Here is an 18992-nt window from a genome sequence, read left to right on the forward strand (position 1 = left end):
ACCTCAGAAAAGGGTTTGATCTCCAAAATATATAAAGAACTTATATAACTCAATATCGAGAAGAGATGATCTAATTAAAAAATGGGCAAAGGACCTGAACAGACACTTTTCCAAGGAGGACATATAGAGGGCTCATAGGCATATGAAAGGATTCTCAACAACACTAGCCATCAGAGAGAGGCAAATTAAAACCACAATGATGTACCACCTCATATCAATCAGAACGGCCATTATTAACAAATCAACAAACAACAAGTGTTGGTAAGGATGTGGAGAAAAGGGAATCCTAGTGTACAGTTGGGAATGCAGACTGTTGCAGCCACTGTGGAAGACAGTATGGATTTCCTCAAAAAACTAAAAATGAACTGTTTTTTTATCCAACAATTCCACTGCTGGGGTTATACACAAAGAATCCTGAAACACCAGTCCAAAAGAACCTATGCACCCCAATGTTCATAGCAGCATTATTTACAATAGCCAAGTGTTAGAAACAGCCTAAGTGCCCATCAGTAAATGAGTGACTCAAAAAACTGTGGTAAAATTACACAGTGGAATACTATTCAGCAGAAAGAGAGAAGGAACTACTTTTCCCAACAGCATGGATGGAACTGGAGAATATTGTGCTGAGTGAAATTAGCAAGGCAGGGAAAAACAAGTACCATATGATCTCACCTATAAGAGGAACCTAATGAGCAAAACAAACAAACAAGCAAGCAAAATAGAACCATAAGTATGGCAGCAAGGATCAGACTGACATTCACCAGAGTGGAGGGGAGAGGAGGATAAGGGTGGAAAGAGGGGAAGGGACTAGTTAAGAAACATGTATAAATGACACATGGACATGGACAACAGGGTGGGGATTGACTGTGGGAGTAGAGAGGTGGGTGGGGCAGTAGAGAACAATGTGGGGAAATTAGGACAACTGTAATAGAACAATAAAAAAAGAAATAATAAGAAAAGACAGTTTTATGTATTGCTGCTGTGGTGATAGAGTATACTTCTATTAGATTGCTATAAGTTGGGACTTACATGAAGCAAAAATCAGGAGATCCCCAAGGGAATGTTACACAAGGATTGTTGTTGGTCTTCATAATTCTATTTGCTCATTTAAGACCCAGCTTCTATCTCCCTATAGAGGAAGCATGTACACAATGTGTGTGATGCTGTGGGTAGATGTGCAGAGACACACACACTGTGAATCACATGTTCCTTGTATAGTTTACTCCAAGATACTTGGGATGTGGGTTGCACATACATGGTCTGTCTGGAAAAAGGCCAGTCATTGTTGGTATAATGAGAACGGTTTATGCAACATCGATTTAGACTGACAGCCAAGGAGAGTGGACTGAAATACACGTGTGTGAACAATGATGACTTCATTGTGGTAGTCAGTGAAGAAAGTAGATGTCATTGAGTAAGCATGTGTCCTATGTGGCCATTGCATTCAAAAGGAACAAGAAGAGCAACAAATCTGTATCAGTTTTGCATTAAACTTGAATATTTCTCTGCAGAAACTATACAGGTGATTCAGAAGGCTGCAGCTATAGGCTGCAGCTATGGGCAACTGGTGAATGGCAGCTTCACCACAACGTGCCCACTCATGCATCATGTCTGGTGCAGAGTTTTTTGGCAAAACATCAAATTACCCAAGTGACTCAGCCCCCCTCCAGCCCAGATTTAATGCTCTGCAATTTCTAGCTTTTCCCAAAGCTAAAATCGCCTTTGAAAAGTAAGAGATTTCAGACTGCTGATAAGATTCAGGACAATACAACAGGGCAGCTGATGGTGATTGGGAGAACTATGTGAGGTCCCAAGTGCCTACTTTGAAGGTGACTGAGACATCAATGTCCTGTGTACAGTGTTTCTTGTATCTTGTATCTTCTCCAATAAATATCTTTTTCTTATTAAAAAATAAAATAAAATATTCAGTAGAGTCAAGGAAAAGACACATTTTCCTCATAAGTTCTAGAAACTTTCTACATACTAGGCATGCTTTAAAGAGTACATACATTTTTCTAGTTATAATATATTTGTAAGAAAGAATAAGTTGCTAAATACACTGGGGGAAGAATACATTTTTGGAATATATAATTATAATATAATGCCATCTACTATTTTCTGGTTGTAACAAATGTTGTTTTTTTAGTAGCACTGTAAAATATGATTCAGTACTTGCACTCATTGAACAACACATTGTTTCCATTGGTTTGAATATATGTATGTATGAATATATGAAACTTACTTAATTCCAAAACCACATGAATTTCTAATCTTCTAATGATTCTTTCCCAAATTGTATGGAATTTTAATTAAATATCAGAGCAAAATGTAAAAAAAAAAAAAAGTATTGGTCTATCCAAGTTTCCTACTTCCTATGCCAATTTTGGCATTTGATATTTCTTCATTTTGTTTAGGTTTTTAAATATTTCAAATCATAAAATATTTAGTATTTTAATGATTTTTGAAAATGATGGCTGTTGGTAGATATTTCAAGCAATACAGAAAAGTTTAAAGAAGAAAAGAAAAATACATTCTAAATCCTATGCCCCAGGAATAATCATAATGAAAACATCTCTATATAACTATATGTATATAGTTATAATTTTTATAGCAGGCATTTCCCTATTTGTATAATTACAATATTATTAATAATAGAAAATGCATATAGCACAGATCAAAGAATTATACACATATACAAATGGAAGAATGAATGCCTACATAGTTAAATGATAGATGATAGATAGATAGATAGATAGATACCCTGAATATAGTTCTATTATAATACCCATAACAAAAAAATTGTATTTATTTATTACAAGAACTTCCTCCATAGGATTTGGCACATAATGAGAGTGGAAACACTGCTTTATGCACCACTTCACTAACCTGGTTTCTGACATCTATTTCAAGCTACAAAAATTTTCTCAAATGCATGAGTGAGGAAATGAATGAATGTGCAATGCTATGTGCAAAAACTGTTTTCTGAGCTAGTTACATTTTGTTTATATAATTCTCCCAGACCCTTGCAAGAAAGATAATAGCATCTCTGTTTTACAGTTGAGGAAACTGACTTGTCCAGGGTTTACAAATGACAACTAATTAGTGAGATTCTGGCATCAGATCTAACCATGATACCTGCTCTGTTCCCACACTGATAACGAGAACAAATGTCCCACAACAAGGGAAAGACAAAACTGCAAAAGGGCCAAAAGAAATAACAAGATCCACAGTTCCTTCTTTGAACAAAAGTGCCTTTTAGACACTAAGCATCGGGATGAGAAGTAACTGGATTTTGGTGACTCATAATTAAATTTCTTACTAAGTTCCCTGCTAAGCAAATGAAACATGTCTCATGGTTAGGCTGTGCTCTGGAGCATGGGATGGGATAAAAGGAAGGTGTATAAGAAAGATGATTTCCAGAGGCTTCCTATGTAAAGACAGGAAAAATAAAAAGTAAGCTACAGGAGGAGAGAGGGACAGTGCTCCATATCAACAGTGATCAGCAGAAGAAATGACCCCGTGGGGAGCAGAAGTAGAGCTGCATCCCTACTTAGTCCTCTTTATAAAATGGTACTCATTTGGGCCCACCAATGAGGGAAAAAATGCTCTTTCGGGGCTAATTAGAAGTTTCCCCTTCCTCTTGCACTAGACCTGGAGCTGAGCAAGAGCAGATTTCAGCCACCCTGCCTCCTGGGAAGAAGCTCTTGGTGAGGCTGTCCTCATCATTGCTGACTTTATTTAAGGTCGCTTTAACAAGTCATTAGGACAGATCACAGTGGGCTTTATGATATCTTTCATTTAAGATGAACAAATATGTCAATAAAAAAATTACAACTCAATTGGAGGCTAGGGATGAGGACAGGATAGCTTATGTTCTGGTGTTTTACATCTTACCAGAAACCTGAATTAATAATTTCAGGTTCCTTAAATTATTTTAAAATATCACCTATTTTCTAAAAAGGCAGTACTCTGAGGGAGTGTGCATTAAAAAAATTGGTGGATCTTATTCATGTCTTTTCTTTTCATCCTAATTTTTTGTTGACAGATATAGCACACACAGAAAAGTGCACAAATTTTAAGTGTACGACCCAATAAATTTTTACAAAATGCATACATCCAAGAAGATAGCACCCAAGTCAAGAAACAGGATTAGTACTAGAACCTCAGAAGACCCCTCTTGTCTTCTAGTCACTGCTTGCCATCCACAGACAGCCACTGCTCTGACTTCTAATATCCCCAGGCTGGCTTTGGCTGTTTGTGAACTCTATAAATGAAATCATTTGATGTGTACTCTTTTCTGCCTGGGTTCTTTCCCTTAAACTTATATTTGTGAGGCTGATACATGTTGTTGCCAGTAACAATAGTTTCTTCAGTCCCACTGCTGTATAGTATGCCCTTGAAGAAATGTACCACTTATTATTTAATTCATTCCACTATTAATGACATTTGGGTCATTTCCATTTTGGAGCTAATGTGAATAGTTACCAGTTATTTTTAATGTCTGATCACTGTTACAGACTCCTTCCAAAAGCCACACCAAATGTAAAAGTGAAATTCAAGGGCTGATGAATTGCTGTGGCTGTAGGAAGCAAAAATAACTGTAGATCATTTTCCTTGCTTGGAAAATATAAAGATATATTTGCTGTATAAGGCAGTTATATGTCGTCGGCGGCGGCGGCGGCGGCGGCGGCAGCCGTCCGTCTCGAGAGACGATGGTGTAGCTTCTTAAGAGTCTATCTGCACCGCCGAGAATGGCTGTGCAGTCCAACTCGGGAGTGACACGGTATCTGTCTCCTCCCGTGTTGAATCGACATCTTGCGATGACGCTGGAGTGTCCTCTCCAGTGAAGCTGAAGCTACAGAGCCTGGGCAGGGTGATATGGAGGGTCTGCTGTTGCCCATGCAGCAGACCCCCCCTCTCTTCGCAGCTGAAGGATCCAAGGGAAAGACGGAATCAATACAGCTTGGGTTCAGGTGCGCCGCAGGAGTTGCCGGTGTTGACTACAACGTCAAACCGCCTTAGGGACTCCGGCTCCGGATTTTCTGTCGGGGTTTACTCCCTTAGCCTTTCCCCTGAAGAGGTATGCCGCAAGGCAGCGGAGGATTTTTGGAATCAGAGTTTTCCTTCTCTGATGTGCCCTGACTGGAAGATCGAACCAGCGACACTTAGCTCGCAGGCCGACGCTCAATCCACTGAGCCAAACCAGCCAGGGTCAAGGCAGTTATATGTAATTCACTGCATAGTGCTAATAGTCATTAGCCAGTAAGATGCAAACAATATTGTTGAATTTGCAAGTCAAGAATACGAGTCTATGTAATCTCAGCTGGTTATTTTTTACCCTTTAGCAAAACTCGGTTAACTTTTTCATTATATGATAATGTGACACTACTAGAATTTAACACATACACCATGCTGATTTACTTAAAACTCAGTGAGGTAGGTGGCTACTGGCATTTCTCCCATTTTCTAGTAAAGGGAGTTGGACCAATCCCTTTACCTTTCTCCCATCCTGTTCATGACAGTGAACTGGTACTAGCTTCAGGCTGTGAGCTGAGAGCTGTCTCCAACAATCCTCCCCACAGTCAGCCTCCCTGGCACGATGCCCAAGTTGCCAGGAAGTCCGTGGGAGGACTGGCAGCCTTGAGGTGGGAGGAATTCTGAATTTCTATTAATATCTTACATTTTTACAGTATTCTACCTCTAGAGCACTTTGAGCACTTTGAGAAGAGCTGGCCAGAGTTTGTGACTCACATGCAAAGATTAAGAGATGATTTGGAGATGGGCCTTCATATGGCTCTTGCGGTGACTTCTGGGCTCCTTATATGGATTGATTTCTAATCCCTCGTTATTATATTTACAAAGGATTATGCAGGAAGTCAAGTATATAAAAATGCACTTATCCAAATAGTTTTTTTTTAAAGCCCAACTTTGTGTGTAGTAATATATGTGCTTCCTTACTGACACATTGTATAACAAGATCTAGAGGTGGAAAAATAATTAACATAATTTCAAAGTAATCATGAGTATTCACATTTGAAGATATCATAACAACTATAATATATATTAAAATACTTTAATTTCTCTGTGGTTTGCTCCCTAGATTTATAGTTGAAAAAAGTATTTTACTTACATTAAAGGTTAATTAAAACTTAAGATGTATCCCTTTTTCCCGTGTAAATTCATGGACTCCTGAATTTGATCACAACGCCCTAAAATTTATTTCCACTACAATGCTCTAAGGATAGCCCCTGTGCTGGACACACACATATACAACTCTAAACAGTATTAGGTCTGGAACCCTCTCCAGAAAGCTGGATTCTGGGCCAGTCCTACAGTAAGACCCAGAGCTTATGACTATAATTCTCAGACTTTGCTAGTATGGCCAGACAAGAATTAACCTAGAATTTAATCACTGCTTTCTCTCAACTGTTTCCAGCATGGCTACCTGTGACAGGTTAAAAATAGGCCTTCTTTTCCATGGTAGTCTTAGTCTTTGGAAACAATCAGGGAAGTTTAGATGAAATCCAGGAATTATTATTAACTTTAAGTTGATGCTAATCAGGTTATTTAAAAAGTCCATATTTTTTTAGAGAGGCACACTGAAGAAGAGGAATAAGTAACATATGTGGGATTTGTGATTAAAATTAAAGGCGAATTAAAGAAACTAAGAATGGTGAAAACTTGAGAATTTAGGACTCTGGGTGATGGTTATATGGGGTTAAACTATTTTCTCTACTTTAGCATATGTTTAAAATTTTTATTATTAGCAACCTTAAAAATAATTTTGGACCAGGAAATTAGGTAGAGAATGCTTTTTTATATTGTTAGTTTTCTTTTTTACAATAATCATTTCACTTATGTCCATGCACAATACAATGAGTCAATCATATTATCTTATAGTAAATATATAAGATGTAAATATTGGTTTCACTCATAACTTTTTGTCAGTTATTGGGCATGGTCTTGCCCTTCAGGAGTTTTTATTCAAGTCGAAAAGAGTTAATGTACATACATGAAACCACAGTTGGGAAACAGCATGAAACAGGGTATGGTATAAACACTTGTAACAAAAATGGAAAATGTGACAAGAGTTCAGGAAGGGAGGAGGTCAGTGAGTTAGAAGTTGCTACCTGTCAGTCTCAGAACTTTGAGTTCATTACCTCTTGCTGTTTTAGGCATCATTCTTTGCAATCCTGTCTCCAAAGTGGAATTCCCTCTGGATTCTTAAAGCTCATAAACAACAACATTCTTACTCCCAATGTCTTCCTGCTCTTTCCACCTAGGAGACTATATTTGACACATGCTTAGTGGATGTGTACCCTCATTCTGCCTAGGGTTGCTTTATTTCATCTTTCTACCCCAGATGGCAAACTGCAACTCAGATGCTAAGTACTTACTCACTCAACCCCTTGTGAACCCTGGTTCTCTGTCGTGGTGGTAAATGCTGGCCTGCCAGGCAGCCGGGCACTACTATGCCTGAACCGCATGGTTGCCTCAGAGGGGCACCTCCCTTCCTGCCAAATGCTGGGGCAGGCACACTGGCTAGCAATAAATCTTCACAAAGATCTGCCAAGAGAAGGCAGTGTAAGTGAAGGGGCGAGTGCTTCAGTATGACTGGAGCTCAATTGGTAGCAGCTGCTGGGGCCAAAACCCAACCCTTGGAATGGGCTATAAAAATCTCTCAGATTTTTGGCTAGTGTGGCTCACTAGATTGAGTGCCAGCCTGCAAACCAAAGGGTAACCAGTTTGATTCCCAGTCAGGGCACATGCCTGGGTTGTGGGCCAGATCCCTAATTAGGGGCATGAGAGAGGCAACCACACATTGATATTTCTTTCCCTCTCTTTCTCCCTCCCTTTCCCTCTCTCTAAAAATAAATAAATAAAATCTTTAAAATAAATAAAAGTTATTTTAAAAAATATATCTCAGAGCAAAAGAAACATTGCAAGATGGCATTTAAGATCTAAGTCTTGATCAATTTTTTAAAAAAATAATGAAATTAAAAAGTTGTTTTTCACATTGCTTAGCTTATTTAAGCCAAAGAACTTTTTTGTTGCTTTGTTGTTGTTGTTTTTCATCTCCATTCATTCTCATTTGGAATTATCTGAGCCACTATAACCCGGTTACCTTGGCCACGGTGAGTTGGCAGGTAGAGGCCTTGGGATGTGCATATGCCTGTGCTGCCATTCACTCAAAGCTTGAGAGATCTGTGACTGCAGTAGCCTTTTGATCCTCTCAGGGATTTTTTCATGGCTTAGAATCACAAGTTTGAAGTAAGAGGGAAAGCATCAAATCACACACACACCATCATTTCTATTTCTTGTCTCCCCTAAAGTTTTATTTATCTTCCACTAGAGTATTCACCACAGGATTCTGTATAATTTCTGCTGTAGTCATGCTTTCATAATTATACATATGAACTTTTTCTTTGTGTGTTTTACCAGTAAAGTGCCTGGTGTGTGTTAAGAACTATTTGTTGAATAAATACTTAGCTAATTGGCTAGTATACATGTTGCTAACACATTTGATAAACAAGCTGAAACTCTGAGTCACTCAGCAAAATAAGGTCTCATTCATCACCAAGGAGCTGATGCCAGTTTTGTTCCTGCATTTCTACATATCTCTTTAGATGAACCCTGGACTTCAGGAGGCATCAGTTCTGTGACAACCCAGGAATCCACAATCCTCCTCCATGTGCAGTAGCTTCTGGCTGAGGATGTGGTGTGGAGGAGCTGGTGTGGGCATGTGACTGTCACTGGGCCTGGGAGAGCTGGCCAGCTGCACTGCCCAATATAGGGTCAGCTGATCTCTAAGAACAGCAAGAATAGTAAGAGGAATTGGCAGACCTGGCTTTTGAATCATTTGGCTAGTGTATGGAAACTTACTGTCCCCACAACTCCCCACATTGAGCTTTCCATTTCCTGTCACAGGACCCAAAATTCCATCATCATTAATGAGTCATGCTTTTGGATGTTTTAGAGATTTCAGTTAGTGAGTGATTTCTTAGCTTGATGTCTGTAAGATTCTGGAGTGGGAAGGGGACATGCAGCTAAGTGAGGAGAGGACAAAATGAAAGAAATATGAGGGAGATATAGATAGACATTGGTCCCCTTCCAGTTGTTGCTTATGCGGGATAATAATTTCTAGAATATCCTCTGCTCTTCCATAGTTGCCCAGAAAATACTGAGAACCACAGGAGGTTGGCACTCACCATACATATTTGTAAGCACATGCTTTCTCTTCCAGCCACAGAGCACCTGAAAACTCAAGTATGTGAAAGAAACAAACAATAAAAATATCAAAACAAAGTGTGTTGCTTAAGAAGGCACTGTAATCCTGGCATAACCCAGACTCACATATCCAGGCCCCCTTCTCTATCCAGATAAGGCCTAGGATCTGGAGAAGAATCCTTTTCTAAATGAAGGCTAAGAACTGAAAAGGAAGCTCAGAACTGTATTTGCTTAGTCCCAAATTGGAATGTCATTTCAGACAAATATCTAAACATTTCCCTGTGAAGTCTTAAAAAGGGAAAATAAGTTGCCTTTAGTTTACATGTAATAAACCTCCTTTATTAAGTAGTGGACTTAACTTTGTTGACTCCTGGTCCAGGAGAGGCTGTCAGTTGGGTTCACCCTGACAAGACCACTCATGGACCTGCTGCTCTAACCACCTAGACCATCACCATAATCTCAATCCAGCTCCTGGAATCTGCACTTCATTTGCCTTCCAAGTGATCTGTTTGTTTTCTCTTCTCATTGTAAGTAAATATTCATTCTTGTACATAATTTTTTATTTGTGATTTTGTGTAATTTTCAGCCCCACAAATTTGGGTCTACCCTTTCATATATCTACTCATATAGTGTACACTCATAGTGTGCATAATTACATAAGAAATCTCAATTCATGAGTTTCCTGATAACTATGATTTTTAGTAAATGAGAATGTTTTGTGCTTAATGCTCTGGAAGCAAGTAATGAAATTAGAAAAAGAAAAACAGATAGTAAGGATTTCTAATTTTAGAAATGTAGCAAGTGTTCTACTTGATCCCCAATCTTTTCTCCACCTACATGCACAAAAACGCATGATAACAGCAACACATTTAGTCCTCATAGGAACCTCTTGAGGTGAGTACCCTAACTATTCTCCTTTTACAGAAAAGTAAACTGAGGTACAGGGAAGTTAAGCAAATTTCCCAAGGTTATGTCTAATATACAAGATACAGCTGAAAGCTAACCCAACCATCTAGGTCCAGGATCCAGGGTCTGAACCTTTAAGCTATATCATCTTTGTATAATAATTGTTTATGTTTGAAATGAAATTACAGCTCCACAGAAATAATACCTTTATTTTGTTTTCAGTTGACAAATACTTTCAAAATTCCGGTTAGTGGTGTTATTTCACTTTCAGTTTTCTCCTTTCCTCAACTAGAAATGAGGGACATCTCTAGGAGCCCAGGGTCATCCGACACACAGTAAGGGGATATAGTGGGCTGAGTGTTGCCCCAAAGATACCAGTCCTAATTTTTAGAACCTGTGAATGTTGTTTTATATGGTAAAGTTTTAGCAGAAGTGACTAAATTAAGGATTTTGAGACAAAGAGATTATCCTGAATTATCTGGGTGGTCCCTAAATACTATCAAAATTGTCCTTACAAGAGAATGGCCAAGGGAGATTAGACATACAAGAGAGATAAGGCAATGTAAAGATAGGCAGAAGATGAAGTGATGTAACCACAAGTCAAAGAACACCAAAAACACTGGTAGCTTCCATAAGCTCAAAGAAGCAAGAAATCAACTCTTCTCCAGAACCCCTAGAGGGAACATGGCCTTGCTAACACCTTGATTTTGGATTTCTGGACTCTTTAACTGTGAAAGAATACATTTCTGCTGTTTGAAGCCATCAATGTTGTGGTAGTTTGTTACAGCAGCAACAAGAAACTAACACAGAGGTCAATACATTACCGCCAGTAGTTTGACTCTGATAATAATCACAGTTGTCATGCACTGACCCATACATAGTATTGAGTATGCACTATGTGAAATACAACCCTCTATTTAGTCCCCACAAGGTAAATGAAGAACCTGAGGCCACACAGCTACTCAGTGGCAGAGCAAGGATTTAAATCCAGATCTGTGCAACTTCAAAGGCCATGAACAGAAACACTACTATACTGTTAATTCCAATACCTTATGTGGAGATTTATTAGCCTAAAATGACAGCCAAAATCCAACAGTTCTTCATGATTTCTATGAGGCTAGGTTTATTAAACTTTCCTTTGCCCGTACATCCTCACACAGTTGGTTATCTGTTGGTTTGTCTTAGCACCACTTTTCAAAAGTGAGGTAAAAACCACTATTAGTCCTTTTTCCAAATGGAAGAAACGAAGACAAAGAGAAGTTAAGACCCTTGATTAAATGAATCTCCCAGAGCCTGGTCTTGGGACTGTTGCTCTCACCCCTTCTATGTACCCCTGAATAATCTTGGTCAGGACCTATAAAATATAACCAACAACTTTCAGTTTTTTTACGTGGTTTTTAGTTTGTGGAGTAGGTATACCAGTTCTCTGTGCACAATGGTTAATTAAAACACTTCAAAATGCAGAAGCAGCCAGGTCTTTGTCACCAAAGTAATAAAATTACAAAATGATTCTTGTTCAAAATGAAGCTTGTGAAAATCTGTTGCTAGTGGGTTGTGTACATTTTTCCTGTTTTAACAACATGTACTTCTCTCTGTCAGAAACATTAGGTCACAAAAGCCAATCTCATCTACATCTTTACAATGTTGTTTGTCATCTTCCTGCATGTGGGAGACAGAACTGGTAAGAGGCAGCCAAATTGGATTTCCTGGAGGATTTCTCCTGACTTAGAATACTTTGAGAATCTGTTTAGAATGCATCTGATTTATTTGTTAAGCCCTCTGAAGTCATTTATTTTGGGCCAGCTTTTTCAGGATAAGACATTAGCTGTGTGCCAGTTATTGGGAATTATACCATAGCTGATGAAGAGTGACAACACAGATTGCATTGGATTTGCAGGAGATTACAGTAAGGTGTTATAAAAGTCAGCAGCTATTAAGCTGAAAATGTTTCTGAGCAGAGAAAACATAAAAATAAGGAAATAGATTCTATCCTGTCGCCTGACAGCTCACTTGTGATCTTCAAGTAAGCTTATATGTTGCCTACTCCCACAATTCTTTTTACCTTCCCTTATACTTTTTTTACACATACTTCAACCTACTACCTCTCTCCCTCAAGCAAAACTAGGAGCCAAGATGAAAAGTGGGTTGATGCTTATGGCTATGATGGGTGGTAAGTTCAGCCACATCACAGACTCTGTTATGTTCAGGAGTCATACTATTTAATGAGGTTTTAGCTGACTCATAAAATCCAAAATACTTCATAAAGGCACCCACCAGAAGGTATTTTAGGTCAGCCTTCCCTCCTCCCATAGTACACGTGATATGCTCAGGAGAAGCTCATGGAAGGGGCAATGGTGAAGTGTTTCAACCTTTTTAATAATATCATCTAAAATTACCTTGTGAACCAAGCATTACACCTTTATGATCTTATCCTAAGAAGAAGAAAAAAAGTGCCCTGGTATATAAGAGTATTTGTGCAAGCATGTTTGTTGCAGCATAGTGCCTAATGGTAAAAATCTGGTAGCAAACAATCTGCATTTCCTGCAATAAGGAATGGTTGAAGAAAGTAAAGAAAATATATACATTGTGGAATATTATGCATCTATTAAAAAGAATGCATTAGATCTATGTGCATGAACTTAGAAAGATATAAATGCAGATAATTAAGTAAAAAGACATTAGTTGCGGTGTAACGCACACAATACTATATGATCAGTGAGCAAGCGAGCATGGGGCTGTTGGGAAGCAGCAGTGGAGCAATGACTAAATCAAAGGAACTTGTTTCTTTGAGCTCTTCTGGCAGCGATTCTGACAGTGAAGTTGACAAAAAGTTAAAGAGAAAAAAGTAAGTTTCTTCGGAAAAACCTGTAAAGAAGCAAAAGACTGGTGAAACTTTGAGAGCCCTGTCATCTTCTAAACAGAGCAGCAGCAGCAGAGATGATAACATGTTTCAGATTGGGAAAATGAGGTACATCAGTGCTCAGGACTTTAAAAGGAAAAGTCCTAATTGATATTAGAGAATATTGGATGGATCCAGAAGGTGAAATGAAACCAGGAAGAAAAGGTATTTCTTTAAATCCCAAGCAGTGGAGCTGGATGAAGAAACAGATTTCTGACATTGATAATGCAGTAAGGAAACCATAAAGTCAGAGCCACATGAAATTTGTTCTGTCTTAGCTGTTTCATTTTGTCTTTTTACATTGGCTTTTGTTTTCTAAACGTTTTTTCCCCAAGCTATTGTATATTTGGATTGCAGAACAATCTGTAAGAATACATTTTTTAAATCTGCATTATTAAAAAAGGTTCTGAATGAAACTCATTGTCAACTTCCTTGAGGAGGATCGCTTTGTGCCCACCACCTAGTGTAAAATAAAATCAAGTGATACAGTCTTAACTGTTGTGGCCTTCTTTGAGCAGAAGAATTGGTATTATTTAAGGCCAAAAGTTCATAGGCCTTTTTATTTCAGCCTTTTACATTGAAAAGAATTTGTATTGTATTGAATTTGTTATATACTTTTGATTTGTAAAATCCATAGTTGATCTGTCTTCTAAACAAATGTCCAGTGATACTTCACTTACCCTTTTTTATCTTAATTTTCCTTAATAACTTGTCATGTTCAGTTTTCATTTTATTTTTGCTCTTTTTCTTGACTATATTATGTTAATCTGGAAAGTCTGTGAAACTGTCAATGCTAGTTATCACTATAAGGTACTTGTAATTAAAATATTATATGAGAACTACAATCACTAATTCTACCATATTAAATATTAAGAGATATAGTTTGATAGACAACATGGCTTGTATGAAAACTGAGCAAGTAAGTACTGTATATGTCATTATCTGTAGTGTTCTGTGTAGTAGTTATCTTATTGCTTATACAGAAAATAATGACTTAGGTGTCTGATTTGTTTTCACTTATTAAACATGTTCACCATAAGATGATGTCTACAAAATCAGAAATTGTTAGACTACGATTTAATAAAAATTGTAGAAGTTTAAAAAAAATACTATATGATTAACTTCAAACAACTAGGGCTTAGTTTCCTCAGAAGGAGTATCATCGTGATTATGTCATCTGAGTTTGAGACAGACTCATCAACTTATTCATAATGCAAAAGAACTGTAAGTCTTAAATAGGATTGGTTTCAATCTAGCTAAGGGGATGAACTTAATAATATGCATATGACCTGCCCAAGTCCATATTACCCTGGTAATCCTCATGAAGTAAAAATACCTTTTACCCTCCAGAGAAATCCCTTAAAGTTGGAGTTCTGATGGGTTGTTAGGTGGACTGGTAGGATGAAAGAAAGTATTTTAGACATGCCTTTTCAAAATATGCCTGACTTACCCCAGATCTACTGAGTCTGAATTCCCAGTAGATTGGGAATGGAGATGAAGAAAAAGGCAAGAATGTGTAAAAGTGTCCAAGGTGATCTAGCCACTCTTTCCTCCCTTATTTGATCCAATTGAAAAAAACTGTCTTAAAGTACAAGTGCCCTGCTTCCGTTATCAAGAAACAACTTGTATTGATGATAGCAACAATAGCATTTACAATGTGCCAGGCACTAGTCAAAGGCTACTAGCATAAACTAATTCATTTAGTTCTCACAACCATCCACAAGAAAGATGTTAATTATTATTATCCCTATTTTACAGATGATAATATAGAAGTTAAGAATCATACCCATGATTACAGAGCTAGCTAGTGTTAAAATCAGGGTTTAAAACCAGGAAATCTAACTTCAGAGTCTGTAGGAAAAGATGTGAGCCAGAGCATGTGAAATACGGCACACTCATGAGCTCAATGAAACATTTTAATGCTTGTTTATCACTTATCTTGTCCCTTGGATGAGACCAAAAGGGTTGTTCTATTTATCAGAGCTCACCCATTGCCTCCTCCTCATCACGAAAGGGCTCTTGCCCTTTGAACTGTTCAGTGTATCTGGAGAAATAATTCTGAGAAAATATGCTCTACTATTTCTCTTTCTTGTTCCTCCCTCAGTTCCTCCCCTACCATGGAAACAGGCTCATTTTATAAGCAGAAAACTATACTGAATCTTCATTAGAAGTCTGCAAAAATGGGCTAAAATCTCATGATGTCTACTTTTTTTACCATGATATTGTTACAGAAACAGGGGAGTCCAAAAACAAACCCCAGGTTTGCAGCTGGGAGATAGGGAGCAGGAAGCAGCTTTCAGGATGCCCTTGCATGCCTGGAGCTAGTGGCTGGAAACATTGTTGCAAAGATCCACTTTACTTCTAAGACTCAGGAAGATTGGGAGGGATCTTGGACTGTGGGCTGGTACCGAAGAAGCACACAGAGCCTACATAGGGTTCTGTGAATGGTCAGAACTGTTCGCAACACCCACTGCGTGAGAGGACGCAGGGGGAGAGAGGAGGCAGGGAGAAAGAGAAGCAGGGGCGGACATTTTGGGCCGGCTCTGGCTCCAGGAGGCTCTCTCTCTCAGGCTCTCTCTGGCCCTCACGCCCTCACTCTCTGGCTCTTGTGGGCTCCCTCCATCTGGCTTGGAGAAGGGATCTCCAGGCTGCTTTAAGAAGAGGCTCTTGCCAGACTGCTTTGAGAAGGAGAGGAGATCCATGCGGTTTGCTGGAAGAAGGCAGTTTACAAGGAGGCTGAGAATCCAGGCGGTCCTGCATGGAGAGCTGGAGGGCACCACAGCACAGAAAGGACCTCCCCAATCAGAACTGAGTGATTGGCAGCTACTGGTAAAGCTGAACTGTGCCTAGGAAGTAGGGAAGTGGTGTTTCTGACTTTCCTAAGACTGGCCAGGTCTGGGAGGGGGAGGCAGGACTTTGTGTAAATAAACAACTCTTTTTCTTTTCACCAAACTCTGGTATTCAGAGTTATAATTCTGGCGGCGGGCAATCGGGCCCCTAACTAAATAGCCATGGGTTCTGTTTCAATCGAAGCAGCCCACGGGTTCTGTTACAATATTAACAGGTGTCACTTTTCAAACCTGTCTTTAAAATTAGCTTGTGCATACTGGCTTGCTTCTGAAATCACTTGCTTATCAGGAGGAGGTAGCTAAGGAGACAGGAATATAAATGCTCTCTTTTCTAAAAAGGCTTTTTTGCAGCCTAAAACATAAAAATTAAGTCTTCTTGCCTTAAAGAATTATTACATTGTAAGAAGAAAAATATCCTAAGAGTTAAGAGTCTGTTCTCCCACTATTTAACAATGTGTCTTTCACCAAGTCACTCAACTTTCTAATCCCGTTTCATAATTTGTAAAGTGGGACCAATAATTGCTGCTCTACTTACATCATAAGGTTGTTGTGTGGATCCAAAACAGAACCCAGATCTTCTAGCTTCATGCCCATGAGGTCCATCCTTCCCTCCATCAACATCTTTTTGTTTCTTCATTCATTCATTTATTCACTCATTCAATATGTGTTGTATCTTTCAAGAGTTAGTGAAGTGAAAAACATGCTGGGAGGTTGGGAGAGGAAAAGCAGAGATGTACCCAGATTGGGAAAGAGCGCTGAAAGCAGAAAAATAAAGTGATTAAAAGCATAGTATAATCAGGGACCTACAACAGTCCTGCCCTGGCTGGTTTAGCTCAGTGGATTGAGCGTCGGCCTGCGAGCTAAGTGTCGCTGGTTCGATCTTCCAGTCAGGGTACATCAGAGAAGGAAAACTCTGACTCCAAAAAACCTCCGCTGCCTTGCGGCATACCTCTTCAGGGGAAAGGCTAAGGGAGTAAACCCCGACAGAAAATCCGGAGCCGGAGTCCCTAAGGCGGTTTGACGTTGTAGTCAACACCGGCAACTCCTGCGGCGCACCTGAACCCAAGCTGTATTGACTCCGTCTTTCCCTTGGATCCTTCAGCTGCGAAGAGAGGGGGGGTCTGCTGCATGGGCAACAGCAGACCCTCCATATTACCCTGCCCAGGCTCTGTAGCTTCAGCGTCATCGCAAGATGTCGATTCAACACGGGAGGAGACAGATACTACCATGTCACTCCCGAGTCGGACTCCACAGCCATTCTCGGCGGTGCAGATAGACTCTTAAGAAGCTACACCATCGTCTCTCGAGACGGACGGCTGCCGACGACAACAGTCCATGACCCCACATTCTAATATTTTATAGGCTATTATAATTCATCTGAGGGCAATCATTATATGTGGCATACAAAGAATTAATTTTTGAAGTTTCTTTAAGACAGAGCCATTTTTACTTCATCCAGGCAGGACTCTTTGGTTGATATCTTCTTCCTTATTTTCTCACTAGTACCCTCCATTAAGTACAATAACCGTTGAGCAGAAGTGAGCAAGGCTTACAAGTCATCCCTGTTTTTCAGATCTAGCCATATTAAAAAGCATCTGTGGGGTTCTTTAAATCCATGCCTAATACAAAGATAACTTTAGATATTATATATTTTATATAAAGTACAGATTCTACATGACCTATAAAATATTTTAAAGGTAATTAATGGTATGCATCTTGGTATATAAGGGACATATATTTATAACACTTTGAATTTGTAAGTGTACTATTAGATTTATCTTTGAAGTATCTTGAAAAGCTAAAAATTATTAAAGTATAGAAAACATTACTTCACTGGCCCTGTTTTATAAAAGAAAAATCAGAGTCTAGAAGCAATGTGTGGCAGGTTACACAGCAGCTGAGCTGTGAGACCTAGACTTGGTTTATTTGATTTCAGGACAGAGCTGACTTCCCCATCTGAGGTGATTCTTGAGCACAGTGACTTTTCATCTTCAGATAATAAAATTTTTCTTCTACTCTGATAATATCCCTGATAATTCTAGAAACAACTAATTTATCCATATATTAATTTCACAGGCTTTTAACTGAAGAGAGGGAGTAGAAAGTATCTAGAGATGGGTCTAGGAGTAATCAGGGATCCAGACCCTCCATTGACTTGCAAGCCAAGTTCAATGTTAGGCCTTTACCCTGAGGGCAATGGAAAATCCCCTAAGAGTTTCCTGTAAGGGAAAGTTCTAAGTGTTGAGCAGCAATCCCTCCAGACTGCAGTGGGCTTGAATGCAATGAACAAATCTCGGACCGGAAATCCAGCCATAATTATGGTGATAAAACACGTGACCCATGGTAGTGGCAGCTGTAAGAAGAACAGTAAACAGGTCATATTAAAATGTGAGAACCAGGCCCCTTACATTAAGGCCAGGCTTCTCCATGCCCACAGGAAGCACTTTGCTCTTTGATGAAGCCTGATAGGCTGCCAGCTGAACAGACCCTCCACGGCAGTGAGTAAAGAGCAGCAAGGTTGGCTGCTGCTCCCTTTCCCACAAGGAGAAGCTCAGCACAGGGGCAACCCCATCCTCTAATTCTCACAGCCCTATAAGCCTAAGCACTCAGCCCAGTCCCCATCCCCAGGGTCCAGCCTGGAGGTGGCATCCAGAGTCTCCTCCCACATTAACATTTTGCATCTCCTGGCTGGCTCTTCCAGGTGCTTCCTTCTGCTTGGAGTCATAGATTCAAAATCAGTTGCCTATAGCCGATTTGCATAAACACTGTCTTTTGGATGCTTACCCTGTGAGATGGATACTGCAAGAGTATTTCATTTTTACAAGGTGGGATAAATAAGGGTTGCTGGAATTTAATAGTGGTTCCAACAGACCTGTGCTTTCTGCTTCGTAGCATTGGCTCAGTCATTAAACCCATCAGAACTTATTTCTTCATCTGTAAAATAGAGAAAATAATAGCCACTTTGCAGAACTAGTATAAAGAATGCATAAAGTAAGATGAGAAGAACCTACTACAAGGATTAGTCTGTGTTACAAATATTCCCAGGTCTTCTGACTTCTAGTCTGGAACTTTTGCTAAACTAAGGAGTCTCAGAGACTCAGAGAACTCAT

General features: G+C 39.2%; 1 pseudogene; it reads left to right on the top strand.

Annotated features, from left to right (window-relative positions):
- Nucleotides 1–12893: 12893 nt before the first annotated feature.
- On the top strand, nucleotides 12894–13250 carry LOC149996126 (activated RNA polymerase II transcriptional coactivator p15 pseudogene; annotated as a pseudogene).
- Nucleotides 13251–18992: the final 5742 nt, after the last annotated feature.

Source organism: Furipterus horrens, unplaced genomic scaffold, assembly GCF_987537825.1.
Source record: "Furipterus horrens unplaced genomic scaffold, mFurHor1.1.pri manual_scaffold_12, whole genome shotgun sequence".
Classification (NCBI taxonomy): Eukaryota; Metazoa; Chordata; class Mammalia; order Chiroptera; family Furipteridae; genus Furipterus; species Furipterus horrens.